The sequence below is a fragment of the Mytilus californianus genome, unplaced genomic scaffold, assembly GCF_021869535.1.
Source record: "Mytilus californianus isolate M0D057914Y unplaced genomic scaffold, xbMytCali1.0.p SCAF_2, whole genome shotgun sequence".
Taxonomy (NCBI): Eukaryota; Metazoa; Mollusca; class Bivalvia; order Mytilida; family Mytilidae; genus Mytilus; species Mytilus californianus.
The window spans coordinates 111,999,118-112,020,556 of NW_026262668.1; the positions used below are offsets into that span (position 1 = coordinate 111,999,118).

Genomic DNA, 21,439 nt, shown 5'->3' on the forward strand with positions numbered 1-21,439 from the left:
GTCCAGGACTTGCAGCAAATGATTTACATGTAAGCAAGCTGATATTGAAAAGAGTAAATTATTTAGTGAATATTATTTTCAACAAGTGAAAACCTGGAACTGTCAACTGATGCTCCACGAACTGCACTTTTTTTAAGAGAAAATATTTTTATTTCCATGGTTTTAAATACTTGTTTGCCAATGCAAGATTATATGAAATATAAAATGTACTATTATTGCTAATTTTTTACTTGCAAAAATGTGTTATAAGGTGTCAGACCACCAATTCACTCCCTCCAATTTGGAATGTATGTAAAAGTAGCCCTACTCTGACACAAAACAGTGCATTTGATGTCATTTTTCACTTAAACTAACCAACAAATTTGCAAAAATGAAACTTTTGGTGAAAAGGAAATATATTTAGACCATTTTGAGCCAAAATTTACTTGTCTATGAGTTTGCATTAAAAATTGAGGATTAATGTGCTCCATAGTATACTAATTTAAGATTTCCAGAAAACCAGTGGTTATTTCTAGTAGTACTTGTCTTCTGAAAGGCAGTTCTTTCTTAGAAGACTTTAAACATGGGCTGAAATTTATTTGAAAGGTGATACATGTACAATTCAGGGGATACCTGGTTTCTATGAAGTTAAACTTAAGGTAAATTTTTAAGAAAGCTGTGAAAATTGCAAAATTTGGTTGAATAGATAGGGATTTTGAATTGGTGGTCTGACACCTAATTCATAATGGGATACTCTAGTAATTTTCCAAGTTATAAAGGGCCATAACTCTAGATCGGTAAGTGACTCGCTGCCAAAATTTAAAGGTAATACTTAATGCCCCCGTTGCAGATAAAAAGTTGTTGCATATCAAGAGATTTCATCTACTTTAAATAAAATGCTCCGCTGGGCGCAGCTTGATACGACCGCAGAGGTCGAACCCTGAACAGTTGGGGCAAGTATGGACACAACATTCAAGCTTGATCCAGCAGAGAATTTGGATTGTGATTAAATATTTGACACAGCATAGGTAGGTTTCTGACACAGAATGAATGTGGTCTAAGAACTTAAAAAAAAATTTTATTCAAACCTATCATTATTATTTGCTTTTATATATAAAATCAGAAATAACCAATTTAAAATGGAAAATTTTAAAGAAAAAAAAGGAAAAAAAGGGAAAAAAAATCCCTCCCCCAAATTTTTTGAACCCCCTTATGATTCATCACCCCCAAAACTCAATCCCAGCCTTCCCTCTGTGGTATGGTACCTTGCAGTACAATTTTAGAGAGATCCATACACTTGAACACAAGTTATTGTCTGGAAACTAGAAAAATGCTTGTTTTTAGGCCCCTTTTTGGCCCCAAATTCCTAAACATTTAGGGAAATTACCCCCCAAACTCAAACCTAGCTTTCCCTTTGTGATATGGAACCTTGCAGTACAATTTCATTAAGATCCATACACTTACACACAAGTTATTGTCCTGAAACTAGAAAAATGCTTGTTTTTTGCCCCTTTTTGGCCCCAAATTCCTAAAATTTTGAGGCAATTACCCCCAAAATCAATCCCAGCCTTCCCTTTGTGGTATGGTACCTTGCAGTACAATTTCAGAGAGATCCATACACTTGAACACAAGTTATTGTCTGGAAACTAGAAAAATGCTTATTTTTGGCCCCTTATTCCTAAACGTTTTGGGCAATTACCCCCAAACTCAATTCCAGCTTTCCCTTTGTGATATGGAACCTTGTAGTACAATTTCAGAAAGATCCATAGACTTACACACAAGTTATTGTCATGAAACTAGAAAAATGCTTGTTTTTTGCCCCCTTTTTTGGCCCCTAATTCCTAAAATTTTGAGGCAATTACCCCCAAAATCAACCCAAACATTCCCTTTGTGATATGAAACCTTGTGGTACAATGTCAGAGAGATCCATACACTAACACACAAGTCATGTCTGGAAGTTACACAAATGCTTATTTTTGGCCCCTTATTCCTTAACTGTTGGTACCATAACCCCCAAAATCAATCCCAACCTTCCTTTTGTGGTATTGAACCTTATGGTAAAATTTCATAGAACTAAAGTAAGAGTGCGAAAACCAATGTGTCTTTGGACGAAGACGACAACAACAACGTCATACCAATATATAACCGTATAAAAAATTGGCAAGGTTTCCCTGCAAAAAAAATGTTACATTTCATGAGATTTCCTGAATATTTCTGACAATTAACACTTTCAGCAAATTAAAAAAAATAGGTAAATTTTAAATCTTTCATATCTATGATGATTTTAACACTACAAATGTACGCCTTTTTTTAATAGATCTTGTCCACTGATCATTTTTGCTTTTTTACAGTTTTCCATATCTTCTTTAGTTTCCACTAAAGACATTAAAACGGGTGAAAATCCCTTTGGACCAGATGAGTAAAAATAAAATGCTCCTCAGTGTGCAGCGTCATATGACCACAGATGTTGAACCCTAATGTGGACTAATTTGAAAACAGGGCCCAATATCAAACATGAGTGCACACGCTGAAATGTCTCGCCTTCTTTACTAACCATTGATTTTATGTTGATAGTCTTACATTTTTTTGTAAATATATAAAGCCTAACTAAAAGTATCACATAAACTTAACATGATCCAAGAAAATGAGGTCAAGGTCAGATAAACCAAACACATGTACACCTAACAAGCATACAGTACACCAAATATAGTTGACCTATTGCTTATAGTTGCTAAGAAACAGACTTAACCAGGAAAACTAAACATAGACCAATGAACCATGAAAATGAGGTCAAGGTCAGATGAACCATGCCAGAGAGACATGTTTACCTTACAATTAATCTATGCATTAAATACAGTTGAACTATTGCTTATAATATCTAAGAAATAAACTTAACCATGAAAACTTAACATTGACCAATGAACCATGAAAATGAGGTCAATGTCAGATGATACCTGCCAGACAGACATATACACCTTACAATCATTCCATACAACAAATATAGGTGACCTATTGGTTATAGTTTAAGAAAAACAGACCAAAACACATAAACTTAACACTGAGCAATGAACCCTGAAAATGAGGTCACGGTCAAATAAAACCTACCAGACTGACATGTACATCAGAAAATATTTCCATAGACCAAATATAGTTGACCTATTGCAGTATTAGAAAAAAAGACCAAAACCTAAAAACTTAACTTTAACCATTGAACCATGAAAATGAGGTCAAGGTCAGATGACACCTGCCAGTTGGACATGTACACCTTACAACCATTCCATATACCAAATATAGAAGACCTATTGCTTATAGTATCTGAGATATGGACTTGACCACGAAAATTTAACCTTGTTCACTGATCCATGAAATGAGGTTGTGGTCAGATGAAAACTGTCTGACAGTATGAGGACCTTGCAAGGTACGCACATACTAAATATAGTTATCCTATTACTCATAATAAGAGAGAAATTAACATTACTAAAAATCTGAACTTTTTTTTCAAGTAGTCACTGAACCATAAAAATAAGGTCAAGGACAATGGACATATGACAGACGTAAACTTCATAACATAAGGCATCTATATACAAAGTATGTAGCATCCAGGACTTCCACCTTCTAAAATATAAAGCTTTTATGCAGTTAGTAGCTAACGCCGCCGCCGCCGGATCACTATCCCTATGTCAAGCTTTCTGCAACAGAAGTCACAGCCTCGACAAAAACTAAATACATGGTTAAATTCCGCATATCAAAGAACCCCAAGAATTCAAGACTTTGAATTACAGCAAACAATTTATGCAAAGTAATAGAAAAGTTGGGGTTTTTTTTGCCCATTTTGGCCCCTCATTCCTAAACGGTTAGGGGCATAACCCCCAAAATCTATCCCAACCTTCCTTTTGAGGTATTGAACCTTGTGGTACAATTTCATAAGAGATCCATACACTAATACACAAGTTAATGTCCTGAAACAAGAAAAATGCTTGTTTTTGGCCCCTAATTCCAGTCTGGATACAGTAATTACCCTCAAAATCAATTATAACCTTCCTTTAGTGGTATGGAACCTTGTGGTACAATTTCATGGAGATCTATATACTTGTACTCAAGTTATAGTCAGGGAACCAAATGTCTTTGGACGACAACATCGCCATACCATTAGAAGGCCACAAAGGTCTTATAAAAACTGAAAACCACATGAAAGTATCAGCAAATAAGCCTATAAATATTTGAAGGTAGATTAACTGTATACCGTCATCTTGGATTTTGAAGTAGCAGTACACAATCACTCCAGTTCTTTGCTTAATCATATCTGCAAATTTTGAGACAGCTTGGGAATTTATTTGCAAGACTATTTATTTAAAAGAAAAAAAATGGGAATAGTGTCCACATGTGGACACAGATGCTGCCACCACTTGCATATCATATAGTTATAAAGGGACATAACTGAAGAACGGTAAAAGTGATGCTACCCAAATTTGAACTTGATCTGAGTTTTGTGATAATAAGCATTGTGTGTAAGTCTCATAACATTTGGTTGAGGCTAACTTAAGTAGAGAACAAAAACTAAGAATTCAGCAATTTCTATTTGTAAACACCCATTACTCTAAAACGGTTGTGTATAAGTTTTATAACATTTGGTTGAGACAAACTAATAAATTCAGCAATTTTTATGTTTATAAAGGGACATAACTCAAGAATGGTGAAAGTATCGCCAACTTATTTCGTACTTAATCAGTATTATGTAGTAATAAGCATTGTGTATAAGTTTCATAACATTTGGTTGAGGCAAACTAAAGTTAGAAAACGGAAACAAAAAATTGTACTTGATCTTAGTTTTGTGGTAATGAATATTGTGTATAGGTTTCATAATGTTTGGTTGGGGCAAACTTAAGTCACAGAATGGAAACTAAAAATTTTGCAATCTTTCGATTTATAAAGGGGCATAACTCAATAATGGTTAAAGTGACACTACCCAAATTCAACTTGATCTGTGTTTTATCAGTGGAAATCAAAATTAAACAATGCATTGTATAAAGCATTGATTGTAGTTGATTCAACTATAATCATGGACAAAGGAATATAACTCCAATTTTATAAATTACTTGATATTTAGAAGAAAATAAAAATTTTGCAATTTTTCCATTTATAAAGGGGCATAAGTCTAGAACGGTTAAAGTGACGCCACTTAAATTCAAACTTAATCTGTGTTTTGTGGTAATAAGCATTGTGTATAAGTTTCATAGCATTTGGTTGAGGCAAACTTAAGTTAGAGAATGGAAACTAATTTTTTTTCCATTTTTCCACTTATAAAGGGGCATAACCCTAGAATGGTTAAAGTGACGCCCCCAAAATTCAAACTTGATCAATGTTTTGTGGTAATAAACATTGTGTTTAAGTTTTATAACATTTGGTTGAGGCAAACTTAAGTTAGATAAAATGCTCCGCAGGGCGCAGCTTGATACGACCGCAGAGGTCGAACCCTGAACAGTTGGGGCAAGTATGGACACAACATTCAAGCTTGATACAGCTCTGAATTTGGATTGTGATTAAATATTTGACACAGCATAGGTTTCTGACACAGAATGAATGTGGTCTAAGAACTTAAAAATTTTAAATTGGACATTCACCTATTATGGTCCAATATCCAAAATCTAAATACATGGTTAGATTCAGCATATCAAAGAACCCCAAGAATTCAATTTTTGATGAAATCAAACAAAGTTTAATTTTGGACCCTTTTGACCTCAATGTGGAAAAAGTTGATAACCGGGCCCAAAAATCAAAAATCTAAATACATGGTTAGATTCAGCATATCAAAGAACCCCACATATTCAATTTTTGTTGAAATCAAACAAAGTTTAATTTTGGACCCCGATTTGGACCAACTTGAAAACTGGGCCCATAATCAAAATTCTAAATACATGTTTGGATTCAGCATATCAAAGAACCCTAAAAATTCAATTTTTGTTAAAATCAAACTAAGTTTAATTTTGGACCCTTTGGACCTTAATGTAGACCAATTTGAAAACGGAACCAAAAATTATGAATCTAAATACACGGTTAGATTCGGCATATCAAAGAACCCCAATAATTCAATTTTTGATGAAATCAAACAAAGTTAAATTATGGACCCTTTGGACCTCAATGTGGACCAATTAAAAAACGGGTCACAAAATCCAAAAACTTAATACACAGTTAGATTCAGCATATTAAAGAACCCCAAGAATTCAAGAATAAAACCCCATTGAAATTGATCAAGAAATAAGCAATTTATATGAAGTATCTTCTTTTCCACAATACTGTGCAATTGAATATTTCTTGCTATTGCGCAATACTGTACAATTGACAATTTCTTGCTATTGCGCAATATTGTGCTATTGGATATTTCTTGCTATTGCGCAATACTGTGCAATTGAAGATTTCTTGCTATTGCGCAATACTGTGCAATTGAAGATTTCTTGCTATTGTGCAATACTGTGCAATTGAAAATTTCTTGCTATTGCACAATACTTATTATATAATAATTTACACATCCTGTTTGGTGTGTATCTCCTACCATATCATTATTATTTGCTTTTAAATATAAATCAGAAATAACCAACTTAAAATGGAAAATTTTAAAAGAAAAAAAAAAGGTAAAAAAGAAAAGAAAAAAAATCCCCCCCCCCCCAAATTTTTTGAACCCCCTTATGATTCATCACCCCCAAACTCAATCCCAGCCTTCCCTTTGTGGTATGGTACCTTGCAGTACAATTTCAGAGAGATCCATACACTTGAACACAAGTTATTGTCTGGAAACTAGAAAAATGCTTATTTTTGGCCCCTTTTTGGCCCCCAATTCCTAAACGTTTCGGGCAATTACCCCCAAACTCAATTCCAGCTTTCCATTTGTGATATGGAACCTTGTAGTACAATTTCAGAAATATCCAAACACTTACACACAAGTTATTGTCATGAAACTAGAAAAATGCTTGTTTTTTGCCCCTTTTTTGGCCCCTTATTCCTAAAATTTTGAGGCAATTACCCCAAAATCAATTACAGCCTACCCTTTGTGATATGGAACCTTGTGGTACAATGTCAGAGAGATCCATACACTTGAACACAAGTTATTGTCTAGAAGTTACAAAAATGCTTATTTTTGGCCCCTTTTTGTCCCCTAATTCCTTAACTGTTGGTACCAAAACCCCCAAAATCAATCCCAACCTTCCTTTCGTGGTATTGAACCTTATGGTAAAATTTCATGGAGATCCATTCACTTAAACTAAAGTTAGAGTGCGAAAACCAATGTGTCTTCGGACGACGACGACGACGCCAACGTCATACCAATATACGACCAAAATTTTTTTAATTTTTGCGGTCGTATAAAAACTAAGTTCATGTTTAGATTCAGCATATCAAAGAACCCCAAGAATTCAATTTTTGTTAAAATCAAACTAAATTTTATTTTGGACCCTTTGGACCTTAATGTAGACCAATTTGAAAACGGGACCAAAAATAAAGAATCTAAATACACGGTTAGATTAGGCAATTACCCCCAAAATCAATCCCAGCCTTCCTTTTGTGGTATGGTACCTTGCAGTACAATTTCAGAGAGATCCATACACTTGAACACAAGTTATTGCCTGGAAACTAGAAAAATGCTTATTTTTGCACCCTTTTTGGCCCCAAATTCCTTAACGTTTTGGGCAATTACCCCCAAACTCAATTCCAGCTTTCCCTTTGTGATATGGAACCTTGTAGTACAATTTCAGAAAGATCCATACACTTACACACAAGTTATTGTCATGAAACTAGAAAAATGCTGGTTTTTTGCTCCTTTTTTTCCTTATATTTTGAGGCAATTACCCCCAAAATCAATCCCAGCATTCCCTGTGTGATATGGAACCTTGTGGTACAATTTCAGAGAGATCCATACACTTGAACACAAGTTATTGTCTGGAAACTAGAAAAATGCTTATTTTTGGCCCCTTATTCCTTAACGTTTTGGGCAATTACCCCCAAACTCAATTCGAGCTTTCCCTTTGTGAAATGGAACCTTGTAGTAAAATTTCAGAAAGATCCATACACTTACACACAAGTTATTGTCATGAAACTAGAAAAATGCTTGTTTTTTGCCCCCTTTTGGCCCCTTATTCCTAAAATTTCGAGGCAATTAACCCCAAAATCAATCCCAGCATTGACCCTTTGTGATGTGGAATCTTGTGGTACAATGTCAAAGAGATCCATATGCTAACACAAGTTATGTCTGGAAGTTACAAAAATGCTTATTTTCTGCACCTTTTTGGCCCCTAATTCCTTAACTGTTGGTACCATAACCCCTAAAATCAATCCCCACCTTCCTATTGTGGTATTGAACCTTATGGTAAAATTTCATAGAGATCCATTCACTTAAACTAAAGTTAGAGTGCGAAAACCATTGTGTATTCGGACGACGACGCCGGACGACGACGACGCCAACGTCATACCAATATTTTTTTAAAACTGATTTGCTAACTGACAGATGGACAGACAGACAGAGTGCAAACCAAAAGTCCCCTTCGACTTTGTCGTTAGGGGACTAATTAATAAGCTATGCAAAATTAGGCAATAGGAAAAATAGCACAATGAACCATACTTTTTATTTTATTTTAAAATTAAAACATGGTAAAATCTACATTTTGACAAAGTATGGTAAAATCTACATTTTGACAAAGTACATGTATGGTAAAATCTACATTTTGACAAAGTATAAGAAAATAGGGTGATGATCCACCATTAGTAGATGATGATGATTGATGGCTGCTTAACATCCAGCGGCAAATTAATATGCATATTCAGGACGAGAGAACTTGCTAATGTAATATGAATATCACCCTGCTTTGTACTAGACCAACACGCTTAGCCAGATTTTTTACGTGGAAATTCACAAGGTAACAGTCCGCAGGAAGACATATCACCTTACCCAGACACATTATTCTGACTCTGAGCCTACCACTCTTTGCTCTTACTCTTTAATGCCACGTGCTTAGCGGAGAAGCAGCAAATAACAATTTTCAAGTCTTTGGTTTGACCCAGCCAGGGTTCGAACCTACAACTTCCTGCACTCAAGGCAACATGCTACCACGAGACCATTGAGGCGGTTCACAATAAGTAGATGTATAACGGAAATTCCTATCCATAAACCACATAAAGACAAAAATAGTAGACATAAAAAATGTGATATCATGTGAGACCTATGACAACATTTTAGGAAGGTAAAATTTGAATTATTGGTCTATATGTTACACTGGATATAGACTATTAATATGAACACTGTTGATCTCAATTAAACAGTAAACATATCAGGCAAAATGTGCTTTACTGTGCATCACAGGGGGGTCATAATCCTGTCAAATTTAGTGAATAATTTGTTTTTGAACTTTTCAGTACTTGTCTTTTACAAGTCTATTCTTGCATGGTACCATATATAGTGTACATAAATACTATCCACATGAGGCTATGCCAGACAGTGATTCAAAATCCTACTACACAGGAAGAGACTCTAATCTATCTAACATTAATGGATTATATACTGGTTTTCTTTCTTGTTGTAATCTTCTTTAATAATGGGTAATCCCATTTCCAAACCCCCAACTGTTCAGTTAAAAACCATGTGACCTTGGATCCTTGTTTACTGTTGGATATTAATATTTATTGGATGTCAGAAGCATTATCTGATGATACATATTTCTGGTATAATATGCCACAATATGGTTGGAAATACTTGATTTTGATAACACCCATGAATTTATGAAAATACATGTGATGCAGATAATCAAACCTACATGTACATATATTGCACCTAGGCTATGGACGTATGGTGCTGTTTTAAGTCAGACTAAAGCTGATTTCATGTCAGACCTTATAAGTGACCACCACGTAGGTTCACAAAAACAAATAATTATGCCAGTCCCTAGTATTGAATGATCAGAGCAGAACATGACATCCTTACTAATAAAATCATAAAAAAAATTTGGTAAATGAATCAAAAACATATATTTTCTAATTTTCTTGATAATCTCCAAAACCTGTCCATTTTTACGGTTAGACTTTACACCCTCACTGCAAATGAATGATTAGTCTTTACACCCTTACTGTCATTGTTTAAGATAATGTTTTCCCTATATCAATTGAAATTCCCGTTGGGTGCTGTTAGCTGATCTTTTACAATTATTTTTCATATTAAGAATTGATGTTTGAAAATATTCTTAATTTGGTAAAGACTTGAGGCCTAATTGAACCATGCATTGCACAAGGTCATGTTTTTCTCTGACTGTTAATGGCGTCTTTACACTAAATCCATTGGATGTTGGATGTGTACTGATTGATATTTAAGTCTTAGATACATGATTTTTTTAATTAGTCATTGGCTTTGAACTAGCTGTCAGTAACTGCGAGTACTCTCAGATCTGTACTTAGTGTCTTTTTTGTTGTTAGGGATGAGGGATAGATTTATACCCTGCCACGTCCTGTCTGTTTTTGTTTGATGTTTTTCTAAGTATTGATCTGATGAGTTAAGCCTTTTTCAACTGATTTTTATAGCTTGTTCTTATGTTGTGCTGTTACACCACTGTCCCAGGTTAGGGGAGGGTTGAGCACTCACAAACATGTTTAACCCTGCCACATTCTTTGTGTGCCTGAAGTTAAGTGGTTGTCGTTGGTTCATGTCTGTCATATTTGTTTTTCGTAAATTGTATTGTTATAAATTAGGCCGTTAGTTTTCTCAATTGAATTGTTTCATATTTTTCATGTCAGGGCCTTTTATAGCCGACTATACAGTATGGGTTTTTCTCATTGCTGAAAGCCGTACGGTTGCCTATAATTGCTAACATCCAATTCATTTTAACTTTGATGGATAGTTGCCTCGATCTCCTTCTTGTTGAGCCTTCAACTTTTGTCGAAAAAGCGAGACATAGTGATCCTACATTCCGTCATCGGCGGCGGTGTCCACAAATATTCACTCTCAGTCTGTGGTTAAAGTTTTTGAAATTTTGATAACTTTCTTAAACTATACTGGATTTCCACCAAACTTGGACAGAAGCTTGTTTATGATCATAAGATAGTATCCAGAAGTAAATTTTGTAAAAAAAAAATTCCTGTTTTTCCGTATTTTACTTATAAATGGACTTAATTTTTCTGCTAGGAAACATTACATTCACTCTGTGGTTAAAGTTTTTATAATTTTAATAACTTTTACATTCACTCTGTGGTTAAAGTTTTTATAATTTTAATAACTTTCTCAAACTATCCTGGATTTCTACCAAACTTGGACAGAAGCTTGTTTATGATCATAAGATAGTATACAGAAGTAAATTTAAAAAAAAAAATCCTGTTTTTCCGTATTTTACTTATAAATGGACTTAGTTTTTCTGCCAGGAAACATTACATTCACTCTGTGGTTAAAGTTTCTAAAATTTTAATAACCTTCTTAAACTATCCTGGATTTGTACCAAACTTGGACAGAAGCTTGTTTATGATCATAAGATAGTATACAGAAGTAAATTTTTAAAAAAAATCCTGTTTTTCCATATTTTACTTATAAATGGACTTAGTTTTTCTGCCAGGAAACATTACATTCACTCTGTGGTTAAAGTTTCTAAAATTTTAATAACCTTCTTAAACTATCCTGGATTTGTACCAAACATGGACAGAAGTTTGTTTATGATCAAAAGCTAGTATCTAGAACATGTAGAAGGAAATTTTTATTAAAATTTTGTACTTGTTTATACTTATTTTACTTATAAATGGACTTAGTTTTTCTTCCAGTTAACACTAGATACAGTCTGCAGTTAAAATTTTTTTAAACATTTATTAGATTCATAAACTATCCTGAATTTTTACCAAACTTGGACAGAAGCTTCTTACAATAAAAAAATTGCATCAAGAGGAATATTTTTATTAAATTTTTTCCTCATCTCAAGATGACAAGAAATAACTTTCTGTAACTCTAAAATTGTCTTCATATTTATGCTTATTCACATAAATTCCACAAATCTAGACACAGTCTTCATTGTTCATTGATTTCAAACCATGATCTGATCAATTTATTTACTGTTTATAATTACATACTATCATTTGCACAGTGCCACAGAAACTGCAGTCCTATTTATCACTTAAATTTAATAAGCCTTGTAAGGTAACAAGTAAATGACTTCTCCTTGCATCCCAGTACACAATTCCAGGTCCATTTGCCCACATACCTATTTGCACATTATCATGTTCGGTCTGCATAAAATATATAACCCCCTGAACAAGTTTATGTTACATCATATGGGGTGTTTCAATCTAATTTGTACCATGATTTTATGCATATATATATATGGCAAAATGATTGATGTCAATAATTTAGGAGGGGTCTTCCAGAATTTGACCTTATTTTATGTAAAGCATGATAAATGCAAGATATTCAATTACATTTGATGGCATCATGGTGTAAAAATAAATATACAGCATATTTTATCATGGCCTTTTATACAATTCAATTTGCCATAGGTTTTCAAAATAACTCTCTATATAACTCAATTATATCACATTGAAAAGCTATGTGTCAACATTTTGTAATACTTCTTAAAAAACTTCATGTCTTGTTAAAAACACAAATCAATTCAAAATGTAAATACATAGTGTACAAAAGAGCTCAAAATTTCACATTAAGCACACTTCAACTGGAAATTTTATTTACTTTGAGTAGCTGGCATTTTAAAAACACAAGTGGTATGTGGTTAATTTAAGTTATTGTTCATAGAAGGTACAAAATTAAATTGTGAATTTTTGCACCAACTTGGTCAATATTTGTATTTTAATGTCAAAATTTACTTATATTGAACTTTCAATGAGTCACTGCACTGTTCTATTTTTGTGACAATGTATTTCAACTTGTTTGTCTGTCTTTTCTTTATATATTTTTTTTTTATATTCAACTCTTACTAGTATCAAAGAATCAATGCATTTTGTATATAAAAGAGTATTCATATATGCATGGCATTGTATATGCATCTATCATATTGCATACATATGTTTCCCATACATACACTAGCATAACATTTTTATACAGAAGCATCTTCTTATAAAAATATGTGTGGTTCAGGCTAGTACTAGTTCAGCAGCTTTTATGTTTATAGAGGGCATAACTCATCAACAGTAAAAGTGACACCACCCAATTTCGAACTTGATCTGTGTTTTGTGGTAATAGGCATTGTGTATAAGTTTTATAACATTTGATTGAGGCTAACTAAAGTTAGAGAACAGAAACCAATTTTGGAGACGTACAGACTGGACGGATAAGGGTAACACTAATTAATGCCCCCTCCGCTACAGCGGGGGCATAAAAAAGACATATCATTTATCGAAACATGAAAATGATTTAAGAAGATTTAACATTTAAATAAACTTTTCACGGAAAAGGGCATGAATTTATTCTCCTTTTAATTTATTCTGCTGTCCAAATGCACATAATAAGTTATGCAATTAATCATTTTAGTAAGTAAATCCAGGGCTCTTATTACTAGGGCAGTGGGTGTAGAAGTGGCATACCTACATGTATCCGTCTCTTCACTTTCCCCGACCGCCAAAATCAATACTGTATCTAGTGGCTGATTTATTCAGATAGTCTCATTTGTCATCTAGCAGTGATCTGGAGAGATTTTTTCTCTATGGGCCCAGGGCCCCCCCCAAAAAAATCAATGGGCCATGTTGTTAAATAAGTGGGCCAATAGTTTATAACAAAAAATAAAAAAGTGTATGTTTCAGCAAAGAGGTACTAAACTGTATGATGGATATTGTTCCTGTGCTTTTGTATATGTAGTTTCAGTGAATAAAAGTTAATTTAGTTCATGGTGATTTATATGTCAGACCAAAGACATACAAAAGAATATATGTGCGGGAGTTTCTCGCTGCATTGAAGACTCATTGGTGGCCTTCGGCTGTTGTCTGCTCTATGGTCAGGTTGTTGTCTCTTTGACACATTCCCCATTTCCATTCTCAATTTTATGTCTCTGATGTGAATGACATTGTATGAGTTCATGAAATGTAACATCACTCAGAAATTGAACTTTTTAAGACTTATAAAAAAAACTATAACAAGAGTGCACACGCTGAAATGTCTCACCTGTTTTACTGACCATTGATTTTATGTTGAAAGTCTTTAAAGATAAAGGTTTTACTACAAGTATCACATAAACGTAACATTTTCAAAGATCCATGAAAATGAGGTCAAGGTCAGATGAAACCTGCTAGTCTGACATGTACTCCTTACAATCATTCCATATATACACCACATATAGTTGACCTGCTGCTTGAAGTATCTGAGAAATGGACATAATCACGTAACTTGAACCTTGATCACTGATCCATGAATTGCGGTCGAGGTCAAGTAAAACTGTATGACAGACATGTAGACATTGCAAGGAACCCATATACCAAATATAGTTATCCTATTACTCTTAATAAGTGAGAAATTCACATGACAAAAAAACTATTTTTTTTTCAAGCAGTCACTGAACCATGAAAATGAGGTCAAGGACAATGGGCATATGACAGACGGAAACTTCGTAACATAAACTATCTGCATACAAGGTATGAAGCATCCAGGTCTTCTACTTTCTGAAATATAAAGCTTTATACAAATAGTTTACGCCGCCGGCGGCAGATAGTAATACTTATGTCTCGCATACTGCAACTTTTGTCGCAGGCGAGACAAAAACAGCTATCAAAGCAGTCATATAGAATTGTCCCCATTAGAATATTCATCCCTTAGCTCCATATATTGAGGTACATTTTATGCCTACCAAATGCACAAATGACGTCAATTAACGTCACCTTAAACCAAACACTTTGACGGAAAGATAACGATTGGAATCAAGTGTATTAGTTGTTAATATTTACCTTCTGGTGCATGTTTGTTTACATTCTTTCATCACAGTTTTCTCCTCTCATTTGCGCTGGGTGAAGTTCTTACAAGACTTGTTACATGAAGTTTTGTAGTTAAGGTCACTGCATACGGGAAAATATCGGCGAATTAGAGTAAGAGAAGACAATAATTCAATAGCAGTACATTTATGAAGATCTTGATAATATAAAGGATTTTCTTTTACAAGAAAGTTCATGAACACTTGTTTTATAGTAAAACATAGATATTTAAGTATACAGAACATATTCAACCTATTTTTTTAATTTAAAGTTTCATATATATGACTTTAAACATTAATTATTATCACCAGAAACTAAATTCATATGACTTTTAAAAAAAAACAATTTGACAATACACAATCGTCCATAAATTGTGATCAACTTCTTGGCAAAAAAGACAATTCTATGCAAAAAACTTTAAAAAAAAGGACACACAGGGGTCTAGGCAAATAGATTTTTATTTTACCAAATGAAAAAAAACAATTTTATGGTGGCTGTCAGTACTAAGAAACTTGACCTGGTGAAACTCAAACTGAAAGCAGCATGAAAAATAATGTCCAGCTCACCCCGTCAGCTTGGTGTTAGGGGAATCTGAGTACTAAAAGTGCAGAGCCTGAGGTTGTTAACCCATTTCAACGCTACACAAAAAATAGAAAAATGGCTGCTGCTGCTGCATTTTTTTTGTGTTCATTCATTAGAACAGTATATTCCTTTTCAGACTCTGTATCTTTTTTATTATTAGAGATACAGACAAAGTTAGTGCATGAAAAATGCTCAGGAGAGCATGAACTGTAATGTTATGCAATTATTTTAGTAAAATTATCATCAAGCTACCTGCATTTTCAGGTAATTAACCGGTAAAAGGTGTAAATTATTGTATTTGTGTTGAATTTTGAATAAAAACAACTTTTAATTTTCATTTATTTTGTTGTTTTATCTGCCATATAATAAAGAAGACACCAGTTGCTCGATTCCGTAGCGTATTTGCACCATACACAACGTATAATGTAAACATGGCGCAAATGAGTGGCTCCGTCCTCCAAATTTTCACTCAACCGCCGTTTCCCCCCCTTTTTTACGTCTCGTAAAGATCGACCAAATCATATTTCCCACACGAATTGAAAGAAATTAACACATTTAGATAACGGGAAACCTTTTAACTATTCCTCGTTGTCAGTTGCGCCATAGAAATGCTGAAATATTTCCATATTTACAGCGTCTTTTTCGATTTCCGCCATTTGCATTTGTCAAAATATTTTTTCTACTGCATGCTTTTACCATTAAACATCCCGCGATTTCAAGCGCAAACGGGACCTTGTATATCCTCGATTCATACAAGAAAAATTAGAGAGGACCCAAATGAAAACCGAATGGTTATGAGTCTGTATGAAAAACCCATCGTCATCACGTCATATGCCGCGAACAGCAGTGGCGGGCGGCGTATGTCATCGCGGCATATGCCGTGTATAGCGTTGATTCAATAAAAGTTTCAATAAAAATTTAATCAATGGAGTTCGTGTTGCTCAGTCTTTAGTTTTGAATGGTAACTTGTGTTTTGAGTACTGATGTTTGTCTGTTGGTCTTTTTCTTTTTTAGCCAAGGCTTGGTCAGTTTATTTTTGACTTATGAGTTGGAATGTCCCTTTTGTATCTTTCGCCTCTCTTTTATACTTCAAACAAGTTCTTTATTATTAAATTTTATTATTAATTCATTATATTTTTCCATTCATTATACTCAAACCAACAATTTAAAGCAGTTATAAATCACCTTATTTATAACTCAATATTTGATTCATCTTCAAGTTACAATAATTTTATTTTGTCTATTTGCATGATTAGGTTTGGAATGGCAATTCCCACAGGGACCGGGGAAAGCCCTTAAATTTAAGCACAAGTTACAATGCAAAAGAAATTATTTCTTAAATGTACATGTAGCAAATTATTTCCAGATCCTGCACCAATACAACAGGATTTCACTTCCTGCTCATATTTTAACTTGATTCTACATCCTATTAGAAATAATTAACAGATATGGTTTAAAACTGATTAGAGTTTCCCTACAGGGTTTATGCATGGTGGTGCCACCATGCATTAATTTACTAGACCACATTCCTTTAAAATTCTGAATCCCTCTAGTACCCTTAATAATCCCCCATCCTTCGAAATTCATGACCACCATCATTTCAGTCAACCCCTCCATCTTTCAAAAATTTCTAGAGAAAACAATCATGATTATATAGTACAAGTGATGTATTCACAGTAAATGTACATGTATCATTTTTGCCATATTCAAATGCAATTCAAATTCTAAAAACAAGCATAACACTAGTTTTACACTAGTAATTTTTGGGGCCCTTTAATTTATAGCTTGCTGTTCAGTGTGAGCCAAGGCTCTATGTTGAAGACCGTACTTTGATCTATAATGGTTTACTTTTATAAATATTGACTTGGATGGAGAGTTGTTGCATTGGCACTCATACCACATCTTCTTATATCTATAAACAAAATTTCTTAGTATTCCAATGTATGGCTCACCCCTACGTGTACAAAAATGTATTCACCTGACTAAAGGGAACTTTTTGTGACATGGACACAACTTATTAATTAGTGAAATACTGTACACACCTTATGTGTATTCAATAGAAAAACAAAGGATATGGTGTATCCATCCATGACACAAAATCAGTACATGCACAGCAAAAAACACACAAAAGCAAAGGAACACCACTTTTATTGCCATTCTTCATCACAAAGTCACAGTGAGGCGCTCAACATGGAGCAAAAAAAAATCTGTCACTGCACTGCAAAGTTATAGATGGCCCCTAGCTAGCACCAGTTTGAGCAGAATTCTTTGCAATAATAATTTGGGATGAACTTGATGTAACATTTGTTTAGCTGTGTGATTGTAATAGACCTTATCGCTATTTGGATTTTTGCAACGATTGAACTATGGACGTAATACAACAATCAGTTTTTCTTTTTGGCGTCAAGACATTTTCAATTGTGACTTAAAAATTTGAGGGGAACCTTTGTAATGTCCAGTTATGGCGGAAAATTGTGATAAGGTCTATGGGTAAAGTCAAAATAACAATTAAGTCTACAATAGACGACTTTCAAATGTGCCCTTTCCCGTAAATTTCCTGTCACATGTACAATGGTTGTATTATTACGTCACAGTAAGAACCGATTGTTCGATGACGTTGTTTATGCAGAATGAGCTCAGGTCAACCAGTGTAACTCATTCATAAAAGACAACTTGAGATAGGTGTATAATTATATTTTTGTATTTTCAGTGTGGATCAGGAGCAACTTTTGATCGGAACAACCTGATAATGAACAGAGTATTCAAAAATTCCCTGTGAGATCAGTTTAATGAATTATAGTTATCTCGTACCATTGTAAACTCGTACCAATGTCAACTCGTACCACTTAACAAAAACTCGTACCAATGCAAACTCGTACCACTGCTAACTCGTACCACGGTAAATTCATACCATTGTAAACTCGTACCAACTTATTTAAATGCATTAAAATGGTGTTTAATGATGAATATATACTTTAATTTCACTCAATACCTCTTAAGTCTGTAAAATGTATATAATTTGAAATTACAATAACCAATTTGTAGCTAATTTTCCTTGTCTAATTGGATAGAGAAAACCGTGGCAGATTGGCTTTGTTGTCTCCCTTGAATAGACTCTTTTTTAAACTTTTACAGACAACTATTTGATTTAATTTTTAATCATTCCAAATCAGTTACATTGAATAGATTTGGGTATTTTTCTATTGTTTCTAAAAGGAATTTTATTTAATGAAAGAATTTATTGATTGTGTTTTAAAGGTTTAAAATTGTTTATGACCAACAGTTAGAAAGTATGAAATTTATTTTTATACAATATTCAGCTCATTGTTGCGCAATATGATTAAGACCATTCTTTAATTCATATAATCAAAAGGTCATTATAAATTTCCCGATTTATATACATGTATAACACCTGTAGCCGAAGATACACCTCGCTCCAGCAACAGAGGAAAATAACTGATATCTGAAAAGGCACCTGAGATCACCCTCAGTTTCAAGTGGGGTTCGTGTGGCTTTTAATTCCAAGCTGTTAAATTATATAACAACAATCAAAATTTAATAATATGATTAACAAGTTGACTAGTTAATAATAACCCAATAATCATACAATCAAAGGAATTTAATATATCAATTAGCATGGTAATTAAGGAATTACATTCGTATTTTTGTCTAAGTTTTCATTAAAATCTGGTATAAAATTCAAGTAATTCAACTTTTTTACAAAAAAAAATCATAAAACATTCGTATTTTTGAATATATTTTTAATGGTACGAGTTTGCAGTGGTACGAGTTCTGAATGGTACGACTTCCCAGTGGTACGAGTTTACGTTGGTACGAGTTAACTTTTTTGGTAAGAGTTTACATGGTACGAGTTTACAATGGTACGAGTTAACTTGCTTCCAGTTTAATTTAGTACAAGCACAACAAGATAAGTTATGACTCTTGTCAAGTTTGAACTGTGGATAATATGACCTGGAATGGTAAACATTCTTCTTAAATTTAAATTACATATCATTTTAGGGACCTAAGTGCTTGGATGAGTTCTGTCTTAAATAAACTAGTATTTTCATAATCATAAAAAGAGATGTCTTTGCAAATACTCCAATCTATAGTTATATTTCCAACAGTGCAACACTCGTCAGTCATCGTTTTGCTGGTACATAATGATAACCAGAAAGGAAAGACACGTATATGTACTAACAACAATTAAGGGGCTCAATATTGTTCTACATAAAACAACACACGTTTGAATTTTATCTTAAGATGGCTATATATATTTAAGCACTTCTGTGAAACTACTGTTGATCAATTTACGATCTTCTTCAACTTCTTCTCGATCGGGACCCTATAAGAGTTAAGTTTATCTCTGACATTTTACTTTAATTTTAAGCTTTAGAATAATAAAAACTGTTAGATTTCTTACCTTTTTTGTTGTTGTAGACTACAGTTCTTCTAAATTACATTCTTATAGGCTATTATTTTGTAAAGGTAAGTCATAAGTTCACTTCAGTTTTCAAAGATGGCGGTGAAATGCACCCAGTGACGTAATTTCAGCAACAACTCCGGATTCCGGAAGTGCCACTTAAAAAAATATGTATCGAAAAAAGCCCGCGAAAATCCAGAAATTACAATATTATAAATAACTTAAACCGTCTCCTTTCCCCGAGGCATCCCGGAAAGAAGTGAAAGCTTATACAACGAATTGGTTTTTTTTGTATGAATAATAAAATAATGGATTGTCATTAGAAACAAGTTGAGACCGTGATAGTACTGATAGTGTTTTAGTATTTGATATAAAAATATAAAATTAAATATTGATCAATATTCAGTGCAAACAATGGGGAAAAAATCAGCAAGCGCATGAGGGCTTGGGCGCTTGTCGGGTAAAAAAATTGGATAATATTTTCACATCTTTTCAATGAATCGTTTGCATCAATGATTCAGTGTTTAGTACTGAGAAGGATTGGATTCAATGTGATTGGTATGCAAATTGAAACTTGAATATTGAGGGCAAACCCGGGGGGCAAACAATGAACAACATATATCCAAACCATGTACCAATGCGCATGTGATTAATACTTGAGGATTAATATCAGAGATATATTTATAGTATCTATGATACTGTTCATTCTATCCGATTCAATCAGGTCTGTTAATATCATAATTATATATGAAATAGGTCTTAACCATTTAGTATTAATGAACAGTATTGTCAATAAAGAATGTATTTTTGTAGTGTATAACTTTATACAAGTGATTGGCAAGCCAGCTCCATTTGATATGATGGCCCACGGACTTTCTATACTAACTAGTATAGACTGTCCCTGGATGGCCACATAAAATCCATTGAATTATCCTACAGCTTTCTCATTATTATGCAACACCTACGATAGTAGAGGGGCATTATGTTTTCCGGTCTGTGCGTCCGTTCGTACGTATTTTCGTTCATCCGTCCGTCCGTCCGTTCGTTCGTCCGTCTGTCCCGCTTCAGGTTAAAGTTTTTGGTCAAGGTAGTTTTTGATGAAGTTGAAGTCCAATCAACTTGAAACTTAGTACACATGCTTCCTATGATATGATCTTACTACTTTTAATGCCAAATTAGAGTTTGACCCCAATTTCACGGTCCACTGAACATAGAAAATGATAGTGCGGGTGGGGCATCCGTGTACCATGGACACATTCTTGGTTTTAAAACTACTTTGATTGTTTGCTTGAAAAATAGACTGCTTGCTTGGAGTACGTTGCCTTGCAAGTGTTACCTTCCTTACAGCTCTTTACGAAGATACATATCATGTGTATATGAAAGGTTTCTATCCACAATTATAACTCGATCGACCGTCGATTGAAAAAAAAGTTAGTGGAAGTTATAGCACTTCAAAAATAAAACTGAATAATGTGAAAAATTGACTTGTAAGCACTCTTGCTTACCCTTACAATTGGTTTATTTTAATAACATAGA

The 21,439-nt window shown here is 33.8% G+C and overlaps 1 protein-coding gene across 2 annotated transcripts in view; it reads right to left on the reverse strand.

Annotated features, from left to right (window-relative positions):
- Positions 1-20,032, reverse strand: part of LOC127728574 (myb-like protein AA) — an 82,775-nt gene extending 62,743 nt beyond the window's left edge. For both annotated transcript variants that reach the window (XR_007994190.1, XM_052236050.1), the window contains exon 1: positions 19,904-20,032. The gene's annotated coding sequence lies outside the window, so the exon portion shown is untranslated. The remainder of the gene's footprint in view (positions 1-19,903) is intronic.
- Between the last annotated feature and the right edge of the window lie 1,407 nt (positions 20,033-21,439).